Below are 14,434 nucleotides of genomic sequence, written 5' to 3' on the forward strand. Positions count from 1 at the left end.
ATAGAAAATTAACTGGCAACTGTAAGACACTGAACAAGCGTTTCTTCAGAGTTATTGGACAAAAAAGAATGATTCTTCCCTTCTTAATACTACTCTACATTTGGTATTGTTGTAACAGTAAGTTATTGAAGAATATAATTTTTGTTCCATAAGGTGCGACATAACATCAGCACCGAGTACACTTTACCTTATAGAAGCTATGAGAAAATCAGTTAATCCTATTATGTTATCCTCTCTGGCCTAGATATTTGTTTAGATAAATCAATTTTATATTATTTTATTGCATAGTTTCGTTCTGGATTAAAGGCTTGCTAGTTAGATTGATCTATAGACGAGGACTAGGGATGACTTTATTTTACTGAAGGTTACAGTAGTCCTTTATTATCAAGCGGAGAATAAATTATATGCCAAAAGCTTGATTAGAGCTTCTCTTATACTATGTAGAGCATGTATCAATTCTTTTGCTCTCTCTCTCTCTCTCTCTCTCTCTCTCTCTCTCTCTCTCTCTCTCTCTCTCTCTATATATATATATATATATATGTATATATATATATATATATATATATATATATATATATATATATATATATATATATATATATAAATATATATATATATATATATATATATATATATATATATATATATATATATATATATATATATATATATATATATATATATATATATATATATATATATATATATATATATATATATATATATATATATATATATATATATATATATATATATATATATATATATATATATATATATATATATATATATATATATATAAGAATGTCTTTACTGTAATACAACAGTATCATATGAAGATAAAAAGGCCCATAAAATACAGTTTGAACGTTGCACCATATATTTCGAGCACCTCAGTCTGTGCCCCTGTTCAGTGCTAAAATATGTTCAGATGATATGATACAAGAGTATATATACAGAGCATATGTAGGCGTGGCAGTAAGTCTCCGTTGACCCAAGAAAGATGGAAATTAAGATATTCCCTTGGGATTTTTGGCTTCATTAACTCCCGTCAGGTGATGCGTCTGGTGGCCGTATTTTCTGAAAACCTGTTTTGAATTTTATGGTCGGAACTACCGAATTTAGTCAATTAAAAAAATGCATAGAAGTCTCCCCAGCTATTGTGCCAGAAAGTAAAAATATCGTAAGCGTATCTCAGCCAGGTCATATTGCGGAGTTTGATAGGCGACAAAATTTCTGTTTCGAAATATTCCATGTACAGATTTGCTAGGAGGGGGAATGGGGGACTGCCCATCCTATGGCCAAATTTTTGTTTATAAAAATTACCATTGAAAGAAAACACGTTGTTAGTTACACAGAGACTGATTAGTTTTAGAGTTTTATCTGTGCCAAGGGGAAAATGGTCTTCAAATGGTTGTGACTTCCTCTTTAAAAAAGACAAAACGTCGGCGATCGGGACTTTGGTAAATAACGACCCGACGTCTAGGCTGAGCAATTTGATGTTATTAGAGGGGGATATTTAAACTGTTAAATTTTTGTATAAAATCCTCTAAATGTTTGACGTGGGAGGGTGAGAAGGTTCCTAGAAAGGGTGATAACAGGTCTACGAGCCATTTTGATAATTTACACATGAAAGAGCCCGTGCTAGATACTATGGGGCGTAAAGGAATCCCATCTTTATGTGTTTTCGGGAGGCCATAAAAATAGGGGAGAGAGGGGTTGATCATCTTGAATGCCTCTAGTAATTCCATGTTCTTCTTATTACCCCCTATGGTTCAGAACACAAACATACACACGCACACACACAGATATATATATATATGTATATATATATATATATATATATATATATATATAACATAGTGGATACACAAACATATATACACACACACACACACACACACACATATATATATATATATATATATATATATATATATATATATATATATATATATATATATATATATATATATATATATATATATATATATATATATATATATATATATATATATATATATATATATATATATATATATATATATATATATATATATATATATATATATATATATATATATATATATATATGTATATATATATATATATGTATATATATATATATATATATATATATATATATATATATATATATATATATATATATATATATGTATATATATATATATATATATATATATATATATATATATATATATATATATATATATATATATATATATATATATATATATGTATATATATATATGTATATATATATATATGTATATATATATATATATATATATATATATATATATATATATATATATATATATATATATATATATATATATATATATATATATATATATATATATATATATATATATATATATATATATATATATATATATATATATATATATATATATATATATATATATATATATATATATATATATAAATATATATATATATATATATATATATATATATATATATATATATATATATATATATATATATATATATATATATATATATATATATATATATATATATATATATATATATATATATATATATATATATATATATATATATATATATATATATATATATATATATATATATATATATATATATATATATATATATATATATATATATATATATATATATATATATTGTTACATTCTGGGGCTGATTGGAAGAATGAAGGGTTTGACTATTGTAATTAACTGCCTTGAAAGCCAACACAAAACACCCAGAATGTAAGCGGTAAATGGAATAAATAAACTGACTTACCTTGATATCATATTTAAGTGAACAGAGAATTGGAAGTCGCCATAGTTGGGGGGAAATTAACCAGTTATTTACTTTAAACTGAATATATTTACAAATGAAGCAATCAGGAAGTAAAGATGAAAAGGCTGACGGTGCAGCAAGCAAGCACATACAATGTGCAATAAAATTAGACAATGTGTAGCAAATTGCTGAATATAAAAAGGCTACGGCCCTGAAATAGTTTAACATGCAATTGACCATGAAGGTTGCTACTGGTTGTATGATTTTGTGGATAACGCTCTTGGGTATCAAGGGGGAAAACTGTCCAGTGTCCCAAACTGCTAATCAGAAGACTCTGGCCGTTGGCAGGATGGCAGGATACCAGGTTCTGGAAGAGAATTCAAGGTTAGCATTCAAAACCGAATGAGTTTCTCTCACATGAACTTAAGTAGGCACTATGGAGGAATTGATCAATTAGATTTAATTAGCCCGTGGTAACATTATGGAGGGAGTACTCTAATTCTGACCACTGAATTAATTTAAAATGAGTTGGCTGGTCATGAGGGCCAAGGGCTGTTAGGTTTTATTTGGATGAAGAGAGAATGAAAAGTCAGGAGAATGAAAAGTTAGAAATTCAGAAAATGGAGAGAAATTAATGAGAAGAAAAAGCAAAGACTGGCGTCATTACACTTCATATCATACCTCATTGCCTCTGTGCAGGGAGCTTGCTTGCAGCAGACGGATTGCAGTCGCAAAAGTTCACAATGCCAGCATACAAAGGAATGAGACCGCTCACACGATTCATGCATCTGGTCCCTTGAGTGGAAAGGAGTCCTCTGAGGCCCGTGTGGGTGCAAAGAGCCTCTTAGGTTGTTGACTGCGGCGGGCACAAGACATTGGCCGACCTGAAATGCAATTTCCACCAGTACAAAGTTCGAAGGGAAATAGATCTTATGGCTGAGACTCTTAAAGGTAAGGAGAGCAGCCCACTTTATATATGTATATATATATATATATATATATATATATATATATATATATATATATATATATATATATATATATATATATATATATATATATATATATATGTGTGTGTATGTATATATATATATATATATATATATATATATATATATATATATATATATATATATATATATATATATATATATATATAAATATAAATATATATATATATATATATATATATATATATATATATATATATATATATATATATATATATATATATATATATATATATATATATATATATACACACACACACACATCACATACAAAGATTTAGTACAATTATTCAGTTGTAATAGACAGAACATTGTATCTCATAATCAAAAGCAAAAGAATTAATATATATATATATATACAAATACTATATATAATAGAATATTTTAGATATAAATTATAATATTTTGGAATAAAAATATGTATGTTTGATAACAAAATTACCGTAATAATAAGATTATCATCCCTAGTCCTCGTCTATATATCAATCTAACTATGGCCATTAATAAATAAGTAAATGAAATCATATAAATATATTTATTTTATATATATATAGTATATATAAATATATATATTAAATAATTTTCTACACACACACAAGCGGTGCTGGAGTTATGTTGCACACACACACAACATAAATTACATAATAACTTACTGTTATATAATATATTGTAGAGAACAACTTAAAAGTGAAGCAGTATTCGTTTTAAATCCTAATATATAAAGAAACGTATAAATTCATACAGTTGCCAGTCAACATAAATACATTAATGAACATATATGACCATAATTTTTTTACACTAAAAATAAGTTTATATATATATATATATATATATATATATATATATATATATATATATATATATATATATATATATATATATATATATATATATATATATATATATATATATATATATATATATATATATATATATATGACTATTTATCACATCACCGTGATTCATATCCAATCGATAGCAAAACGTCCTTTAATATCAATTATTCAGTTGTAATATATTTTTTCATAGTTACAGAACATTGTATCTCCATAATCAAAAGCAAAAGAATCAGGACTAATACACACTAACCAGTCATAATAGAGGTATAAGAGACAATCTCCCATCAACCACCCGAAGGTGTTTTGCGCTTGGAGACGATATCCAATCTGAGTTTTAGACGCATGTAAATTATAATTCAGATTTTGGAATAAAAATTATTCTCTGTTTGATAACAAAGGATTACCGTAATCTTCAATAAGATTAAGTCATCCCTAGTCCTCGTCTATATATCAATCTAACTCACAGGCCATTAATCCAGAACGAAACTAAGTAATGAAATCATATAGAATTTATTTATTTTAGAAAATATCTAGTTCAGGGAGGCAAACATGATAGGATTAAATAATTTTCTCGCAGCACCTGTAAGCGGTGCTGGAGTTATGTTGCACCTTAAGGAACATAAATTACATTCGGCAATAACTTACTGTTATAGCAATACCATTGTAGAGAACAACTTAAAAGTGAAGCAGTATTCGTTTTAAATCCTCCAATACCTCTAAAGAAACGTTAGTGTTCAAATTCATGATTCCTCGTCCGTCGCTGGTCAACATTCAAATTCGTTATCATTAATGAACATATGTGATAATATTTTTTTTTGACATTAAAAATAATTTTATTATATATATATATATATATATATATATATATATATATATATATATATATATATATATATATATATATATATATATATATATATATATATATATATATATATATATATATTATTATTAAAGATGTCAGCTACCTTGTCTCTTTGCTTACTTAAGATAGGGTTATGCTTTACGGAGTAGCACCCCAGGAACTATACACAGACGTGTGGGAGCGTAGTTTTAAGGAGTGCCTCCCACCTTGGGTCCAGGTAGGGAATTTTAGTGGTCACTGGGGAGTACTTAGAGCCAGGGAAACGAACATCCCATATTCTAATCCTTTTTCAATTAGACTCTTACTGTGTGAAGGTCCTCGAGTGTTCTTTACAGATGCCGGCAGATGTCCAAATGCTGGAGAAAACGGCATCCCCCACCCCCTCAGGCAAAATCGAAAGTCATGAAAGCCAACGAGACACCCCATTCGCTCTCAGTCCTTGTTACTCAGTCTCTTGCTCCTTCCCAGTGAGAACAGTCTCGCTGCCCATCATTAGGGGTGACCATTGCCCGACCTGGCCTTCGTTCTCCACGGCACTCTTTCTATGAACTGGTACCATAATCAGGCTACAAGCAGCCAAACCACAAGCGGTTTGGTGAGGTCTAAGGGATGCATTGTAGATCATCCAGCCATCATTGCAACAGTGCACATTCAAGACAAACACACGACTCGTGTTATATTGTTCACCTTCGTATTCCCGACATTCATCTTGCCTGGAGGAATTTTGCTCTGCTGTGACAGGCTTTTGCAACCTTTCAAGAGGTCTAAATGAACTTGAAGTCCTAAGTGAACAAACCTTGTATTACCAAAGCCTCCAGTAGTTTCCTTATTGAAAATAGAATCATTATTTTTTGCAATATTAAATTCTACCCTTAATTCTCTTTATTGAGAGTGACTGAGTATTCTATTAGTTAAATGCCATACTCTGTGTGTAATAAAAAGTAGAATCTTGTGTTGATCAGAACTTTCAATTAGACACCTACAATTATTCTTATATGTTATTTTGTACATTTCTTGTGTGTATTGGTATTTACAGCTGAACAAGGCGAGTGCTGTTCAAGGCTTAATTAAATAATATCTATCAAAGTAACACACAGAGGCTAGAAATATATATATATATATATATATATATATATATATATATATATATATATATATATATATATATATATATATATATATATATATATATATATATATATATATATATATATATATATATATATATATATATATATATATATATATATATATATATATATATATATATACATATATATATATATACACATATATATATATATATATATATATATATATATATATATATATATATATATATATATATATATATATATATATATATATATATATATACATATATACATATATATATATATATATATATATATATATATATATATATATATATATATATATATATATATATATATATATATATATATATATATATATATATATATATATGTGTGTGTGTGTGTGTGTGTGTGTGTGTGTGTCTGTGTGTGTGCGTGTCTAAAATTACGCTTTTTTTTAAGTGTCAAAGAATTTATGGTTATCCTATGTGTTCATTAATGAATAGGCTATCTATCAAAGAATATTCATATCATATCCGAATACACAGTAATGTATCAGCTTTGGTTAACCAGAAAATTTTACGAAAACCTTTTGTAAACATTTATTTTGTATTCCACGTAATTCACAGAGGGAATGTTATAAAACACACTGTATATTGATTCGAACGAACTATTGTGAAAGAGAATAGAATCCAACTAATTTTGTCATACTTTAGCGTATAGTTTTTATTAAAATGTGTATTTTTGTTTCATTTAAAAATAAAACAGAATTTCTCATATTTAAGCCATATTAAATATATTTTACTTTATCTAAAAAAATGATCTTTATTCTACAAGCCATTGTTCGCTTATTCTTGTCAACAAATACTTGCAGAAAACAAATCGCCTTGTGAATAATTCTTAGTCTTTCATTTGAATCAAAAAGTACAAAATAAGTACAAAATATTTCAGAATTGCAACTTTAAAATTTATCTATTTAAGTTATTGAGGGTTGCATATTTCTTGAGTTATTTATGCATGAAAAGAAATTTCGAAAGAAGAATCATGCAAGAATTTTCTACCTAGATAAGGGCAAGCTAGCCGTCAAAACGGAGATATGCTCCGAAACCAGGGCGCGAAAGGAAGGCAGAGGAATTGGGTCCAAAGACATACAAAGTTGGCAGAGTCGTCAACTTCGTCAGTATTTGGTGGGAGAAAGTTCACAACGGTTTCAGTCTAATCTCATGACGAAATAAGGATTTCCTCTTCTTACGCATAACTATTTTCTGGACTTTTCAGGTTCCTAGAAAATTAGCGGGGAAAATATTTTTTAACACAAATCCATCTTTAACGAAAGCTTTAGAAAGATATGATGTAACGCCTCTAAGTACAAATACAGTACATAACTACAGTTATGAAGAAGACACAAAAATTGTTAAATGAATATCAAACAGACAACAGATGCTCTGTTTAATGAGTTAAAAAATGATAGCATTATATAATTGCAAAATAGTTAACATTTTTTCATCAATAGTGTGTAATTTGAAGAAGATAACTTAGTTCAATTGAGATGTTTCCTTTAAAGATATTTTTTGCCTCGAATTCCTTGCTAATGAAGTAAAGAAAAAATATCAGTTATTGTGCTCTTCTCTCATACACACATTTTTCCCACATGAAGCAATTTCCCCAAACATGGAGTGACCGCAGAAAAAAAGGAAAAAACAACGATTACTGTCAATCATACCCCACATGCTGATTTGTAGATAACTCATGTCCTGCTTCATACACCTACACAGAAGGCTCATCAGCAACATATAAAACCATATGCGCTATTCACCTCTATTTTCCACGAACTCCCTCAGTTCCAGTCATGTTCTGTATAGTCACATCTAGACCTTCCTCTCATGTTCCTTCCCAGTACTTCTGAAAGGTACACGTTTTACTAAAGTAAAATCCACTATTCTTTGCAAGTGACAGAACTTCTCTAAAAACTCTGAACCACCTTTTTAGGATAATCTTTTTGATTCTTCTACGTATTTGAAAATTTCTCACCCTTTTTGGTTCTTTTAATAATACATATATTAAACATAAAATTCAACTTTGCAACTAACATCTTATCAACCTCCAGAGCAGTTGGTGGTTAGTAAAGCCCAACAACTCGGAGTACACACACACACACACACACACACACACACACACACACACACACACACACACACACACACAAAACTCTAGAAATATTCAACCGACCGGGATGAAACTCTGTCTTTAGAGGTTTCCCACTAAGGTCTCTAATCGCGCCAAATTTCAGTGAAATCCGTTTAGCCGTTCCGGAGATCCAGACATCGATTTTTGACGTTCAGGGGATTTGGTAAGGGGTTGGTGGGTGGGTGGGTGGGTTTAGGGTCCTAACATACCTGTGGAACAATAATGGTAAAAGATACAGCCGCGAAACTTAGTTTTCTGAAAGCTCGTATTCTGGAGGGCTGCCTTTCGTGGTTTGTTTTTGGAAAATAATGAATTTTAAAGGTACAGTGGGCCATTCAATCTAGCCCCCAGAATTCAAATTTCCTGATGCTCAGGTATGGACTGCTCACAGCATTAGAAGAGACGCCGTTTTCTTAATGTGTGTGAATAGCAAGTGGTGTTAGGGGTAGCTGGCTGACTTCCCTCACACTCACCTTCCCTCTCCCTCCCCTCCCTTCCCATTCCCTCCCCTCCCTGGCCACAAGATCAGGTGTTAATTTAGCTGTGTCCTCCCCTTCCCTTCCCTCTTCCTTCCCATCCCCCTTCCCCCTTCCCTCCTTCCCCTCTCCAAGCACAAGATCAAGTGTTAATTTAGCTGTGTCCTCCCCCTTCTTCTTCCCTCTTTCCTCCCCTACTCTTCCCTTTTCCATCCCCCCTCCCCTCCCTCCCACTTCCTTCCCCCCTCTCCTCCCCTTCCCCTCTCCTCCCCTTCCTCCTTCCCTCCCCTGACCTATCTTCCCTCCCCTCCCCTTCCCTCTACCATCCCCCTCCCCTCGTCTTGCCTCCTCATTAAAAACTGTTTCCATGTATGTATTTTCTACAAGTCCTCAATCGTTGATGGGTTCAAAAGGTTTCAAAGTCAGTGAGAAGTAGAGGAACTCGAGAGGAGGCTTATAGGATCTAAAGACCAGCAGCAACTATTATTTTTGTGGAAGCGGACTATAGATCACAGATTTTGATACACTACCTCCCTGCCTAAATTTTGATGAGGACGATGATGTCCTCCAGTTTCCTTATACGTTTCCCATTAAATTTAAAGAGAGAATGGCTGAATATGAGAGGGGAGTTTTGTCTAAGATGATATTAAATATTAGAAGCTGTGGACAGAATTTCAGTGCGTTTGTCAGCTTTTTGCGTTACATAGCTATTAAGTTTTCATATACTTTATTGACCGAAAGTACCGATCATGCTTTTGGCATTAATGGTTATAAGCAAGTTAATGCATACAGAAATAATTTTGGTGGTTGAATCATTTTTTTAATAAGCACTTGAAGACAGGGGTTGATAAAAAATTAACTTTTGTCAATCAAATGTTGGAAGCATTAGCATTGTTATCGATAGGGAAATTTTTAGATATCTTATTTGCTGTTTATCGTCCCCTAAGTGCTGACTTTTTACTTTTTAATGAGGCTGTTCTTTGGTGAGTTTGTTAAGAGTTTTCCAGGGAATGCGAAGGTTGTAATTGTAGGAGATTTTAATATTGATCTGTTTAACCTCATAAATCAAGATAAATCGATATGTTTGTTGCAAGTTTCTTTGCGTAAGGATTTTCTCTAGTTGTTACAATTACCGCTAAGTTTAATGATGGTATACGCATTACACCTTATTCTTTAATTGTACACATGTGGATTAACTCCAAGGAAGGTAGGAGTCATGACTCAGGTGTGATATTGTTTCCTTTAACTGACCATTTACTACCCATTTTATGTTTAAAAATAATTGTATGTGGTTACTACTACAATTTTTGTCAGTCACATATCTAACACTTGTTTCCCTCATGTATATCAAATCAGAAATGTGAATCATACCTGTGACACGTATATTTTGGGATTTTTCAAAATTTATAACACTAGATTTCCTGTTAAGAAAAAGCAAATTAAAAGTAATTTTGTCAATGCTCCGTTGGTAACGACACAGCTGAAAAAATATATTAAGGAAAATTATTCTTTGTACGGTCTGCTAAGACGAGGCTTGGTAAGGAAAAGGCAGTTTAATGTACATAAAATGCACTTACATGGGTCATGAATAAAATTTAGGGGCAAATATGATTTTGACATGCTGTATAAAAATAAAAAGGACATGGAGAAAACCTGGTCAAATATTAATCATCTGCTTGGTCGAAGCAACGGGGAAGCTGTGCAGAAGATTATTACTGATGAAGGGGTCATTGTCGAGGGACAGAACTTGCCAAATGTGTTTAATGAGTATTTTACCAATATTGCGCCACGCCTAACAGAAAATCTTCCTAGTGTAGTTAACTTCAGCTTCTTCGATAACATTCTGGTTGTTCTTCCGTCTTGTTTCTTTGTCCCGACTGATGAGGAGGAGGTGACTGTGAAATACTGAGATCAAAGGCAAAAGGGAACAAATTAAATGATGTGAAGCTAAATATTATCCTGCTTTTCTTGGATGCTATTGCCCCAGTCATAGTGTATTTGTATAATTAAGCGTACCCAGTAGTATCTATTCAGATTCGCTGAATGTTGTAGAGTTATAGCCGTTTATAAATCTGGTGATGTAACAAAACTGGTCTATTACAGTCCAGTAACTACTTTAACAACCATAAAGTTTTTGAAATTCTCACCTACAGGAGGAGGGTAAGAGCACTCTGCAGGCTATTTTTAGTGTTATCAGTGATTCTTTAAAACATTCCATGAAAGATCATTTTACGATTGCCCTTCTTCTTCATCAGACGAAAACATTTGATACTGTTGACATGGAGACACTCATTTATAAATTGTCATTAAATGAGTTTAGAGGGGTAGTTAATTAATTCTTTTCGTCATATTTGAGGAATAGAAAACAGCATGTGCACCTCAACAAATGAAATCGATAAATAAAGGTTATTATTATTTAACATATTCATTAATCATATTGCTAGTAATGGAATGAAAGTAAGGTCTTTTTTGCAGATGATGCAGTTTTTTATGTTCCAGTTAATATGGTGTCATTGTATCGAAAACAAAGACGTCATTAATCAATGAGCTATCATTTTGGCTTACAAATAATAAACTAGTACCAAATGTAACTAAAACAAAATCAACGCTGTTTACCCCCAAACTAGTTGATAATTTGCCAGATATATATTGCAATGGTGTGAAACTTGAATGGGTTACAAATATAAAATACCTACAGTAGGTGTTATCATTGACAAGAAACTTAATTTTACTCTTCAAGGAGGAGAAGTATATAGAATGGAAGGCTTTTTTTTTTGTGTCCTCTTTGTTACTACAATCAACGCTGTTTCTCTTTATTACTCTCTTTTCTATCCAATAAATATTTAAAATGTAATTATTTGGGAGGAGTTCATGCAGTGTAGCCTATATCAAGAATGTCACTGTTACGATCAACAAGATTGATAAGTATACTTCATGTAGGGTACGATAATAATATACCACTTATGAACGGATAAAATGTAAAAAAAAAAAAAAAAAATTAATTTAACGAAGTTTTAAGATGTTTATAAATATTTTCTTTTAAAGTCAGTTCACATGGTTTTTATAAAAAAAATCATAAGATATTTCTTACGCATTTTCAGTCACTTCCATATAATACACGTAATACAAGGATAAATCTTCCAACTGTTCGTCCAGGGATCGAAAGAAAATTCACAGTTTTTCAGTGCTGTAAGGTTATCAACGAGCTTCCGAAAGTTTACTGGTTCCCTAGTCTGAGGTCTCACTGAAAAAATAAATTTCAGCAATGGGCTACTTATAGATACTGAGCGTTTGTTTCTTAATGTTTTTTATGCTGCTGATGTTTCTTTTGTGTGTTTTTGTAAAAGATTATTAGCGTAGAAATTATAGTTCCCTATGTTTTGTTAGATTTACATATAAAATTATGGATTCTTGTGGTTCCAAGACTTTATATCATTTATAAATTCTGTTATTTTAATTTTATATTGATTTTGTAAATTGAAATATACCTCTTTGTGTACAGATGCTATATGTGGCTTATTACGCTAGCACGTTGGTGCTGTATATTGTAATATGTATTCTATGCGCCATAGTAGGCCTGGTGCCTTTATTGGGCTATTTTGAATAATTTGTATGCAAAAGAAAAAATAAACATCTAATTCTTGTCTAAACCGACACTTTGTTTCTTTTTCAATAAAAATCATACCATCTACCTTCCCTGTAATACTATTTTATGGCCTATATACAACTTCAACATTAAACAAGGGAACGGTTCTTCCTTTCAGAGCTTCCCTGTCTAAACACGCACTGTTCTCCCCCTGCCATTCCGTCTGTTATCTCTCTCCCTTTAGCAATCAAAATATTAACAAACAAATTTCTTGGTACACTAGGTACACATTTTTTAGTATACCAGGTAACAGTATAAACCTTATTTATCTTTAGGAACAATTATTTCTCTCACCTGTGACTTCAGAACTTTTTAGTTATCAAGGCATATCTGAAACCTTTTCAGGGCAACCATCAATATCGTGCCGTAGTATCTCACCTAGAATCCCAACATTTCTTGATATTTTCCACTTCTAAGTATCTCTGTTGTCCTCTTTAAATCGTACGCAAACATTCCAAAACTGGCACTAACCTCTTCCAATACTATTTTAGTTTTCTCTGCCTCTTTTTAATCTTCTTTATTAATAAAATCTTTAAAGCATTCACCATCAATCCAGGACAGTTTTCACTGCAGACAGCATCATCTATTTTCAACGTATATATATATATATATATGTGTGTGTGTGTGTGTGTGTGTGTGTGTGTGTGTATACACAGAAATATAAGTGACTGTTTGTATGTTTGTCTTCTATAGAAATCGGAACCGCTTCAAAGTCCTAGATAAAATTTGGCACAAGGCCCCTATTTGGCCCCAGGAAGGTTATAACTCAAATTCTAACCCCTACCCCTATGAAAGAAATCAAACACAGACAAATTGAATGAAATTTTTGTTTTTACCAGTTCCATCAGTTTTTCTTAAAGTGCTTCATGGGTTAATGGTAATTTTTTGCCTGATCACTCCAAGTTTTCTTCCAGGAACTGTGAGACATGATTAATCTGCAACAATAAATCCCCTATAAAAAAATTTTTATCAGAATTTACGTGAATTTTAATCATAATTTATGATAATTATTAATATAATTGTTAATTACCTCGATAAAATACATATTGAAAACCTATACCAGTAACTTCTAGAAGTAGAGATCCGGTTTCTACAGCCAAGAACGACTTTCCCATCCGCTCATGCTAGTAGGTGCTGGCTAAAACCGATGTGCAACATAGGCCTATACGGTATTTCCTTTTTTATTTATTTGTTCGAATGCAAATTTCCTCATTAATTCATTCGTTTCTTCTTTTTACCCTCAGAATTCGCTATAGCGACTGCTTCGTGATATTAAGGTGACGTATTTCATTATAAAGTTTGTTTAAATGAGGTCTGAAATGAGTTATCAGGTAGTTTATCAACACCACCAACACGCACACCAACACTATCAACATAGTACAACCACCTCCACCAAACTCTCTCTCTCTCTCTCTCTCTCTCTCTCTCTCAAGGCATCGCTCAAACAAATTGGAGCGAAATCTATCTATTAGTTTTTAATTGTTACAGGTAAATTCATGC

Source organism: Macrobrachium rosenbergii, chromosome 43, assembly GCF_040412425.1.
Source record: "Macrobrachium rosenbergii isolate ZJJX-2024 chromosome 43, ASM4041242v1, whole genome shotgun sequence".
Lineage (NCBI taxonomy): Eukaryota > Metazoa > Arthropoda > Malacostraca > Decapoda > Palaemonidae > Macrobrachium > Macrobrachium rosenbergii.